The sequence below is a fragment of the Acanthisitta chloris genome, unplaced genomic scaffold (assembly GCF_000695815.1).
Source record: "Acanthisitta chloris isolate BGI_N310 unplaced genomic scaffold, ASM69581v1 scaffold34883, whole genome shotgun sequence".
NCBI lineage: Eukaryota > Metazoa > Chordata > Aves > Passeriformes > Acanthisittidae > Acanthisitta > Acanthisitta chloris.
Genome location: NW_008666005.1, coordinates 11492 through 12858, shown reverse-complemented (window position 1 = coordinate 12858; position 1367 = coordinate 11492).

Here is a 1367-nt window from a genome sequence, read left to right as displayed (position 1 = left end):
AAGCAAACCCCAGCAGACAGCAAGAACAAGCAGCGTGACCACTCGCTCACACCTCCCGCAGCCCAAGCTTTCTGCAATCCCTCTCCAGGTGGAAAAACGAAGGCACGAGGACTATGGTGGCAGAGCTGACCTTGAACCTGGGTGTCTCGACCTCGATGCCTTGCAGCAAGCAAACCCCAGTGTGCCCCATGCCCAGTTTGCAGCCCCTTCCCATCTCCCAGTACCGAGCAGAGATTCCTGTGCCTCCTGCCTGTTGCAGACGCCCCTTGAAGGATCCCTATCCCACCTCCCTCCTCTCTGCTTCCGTGTCCGCAGGGACTGGAGCCCAGGGAAAAGGGAAAGCTGGCACGGAGCAAAAGCAAAAACCGCGGTGGGTTTACCTCCCGCAGGACTCGGTGCCAGGGGGGCTGAGCTCGCTGTGCTGGTGCTGCTGAGCTCTGAGCTCAGCGGAGCAGAGCCTGGTGCTGCTCATCCGCCTCCTTCCATGCCTGTCCCGGTAAGAGGCTTTGCGGAGGAGGTTGTTTTGCAGCTCTAACTTCCTGCAACGCCATCCCGTCCTGTCCCGCCCCGAGCTCAGCGCTGCCAGCTCTGCCAGCGGGAGATGCAGCCGAGGAGCATCCTTCCTCGCCTCCGGCTCTAGCTTCTTGATTTCTGTTGTTTAGCATTATTATTGCCAATCATAATTGGGAATCGCTGCCATCCTACCATCCGGGAGGAAGAGTGTAAGCATCCAAGCGGGATGGCACAGCAGCCAGGACAAACTGCTGTGCCCCAAACACAGGGAGATGCAGAATGGGGAGTGCTTGGCTCTTCCCAGCAGTGCTGCAAGGATGGGTTTCCTCCGGACACCTCTGGTGGCTCTGCATCCCCAGCTGGTGCTCGGCTGTGCAACTGGAACCTGCAAGGATGAGTTCTGCTCTGGAGGAAATCCCTCCGTGCTCAGCTGCTGCTGTTTGACGTGGAGAGGGAGCAGGGAATGGGACAACTGCAGCCTCAGTGGAAAAAAAAGACCTGGAGGAAGCTGTGCTGGCAGGGCAGCACGGCCTGGTTTTGCCTCGTTGTGTAATACACATGGTAAACACATAAACAGACACAAACAGACAGGAACAGACACTACCAGACACAAACACACACACACAAACACATTCACAAACACTCACAAACAAACACAAAAACTCATCTCTACCCAAGGTCCCCTCCTGCTCCTTGCAGATCTGCTCTGGCCACCCAGTAAGGTGTTGCTGGGATGAGAGATGTCTGTGCCAGTGGGATCACATCTCCCTGGCAAGTGCCAGCCCACCCCAGCTGCACAGGGGTGCTGGGAATGAGGGGTCAAAGCTGAGGAATGCTGCAGGCCATGCTCACCC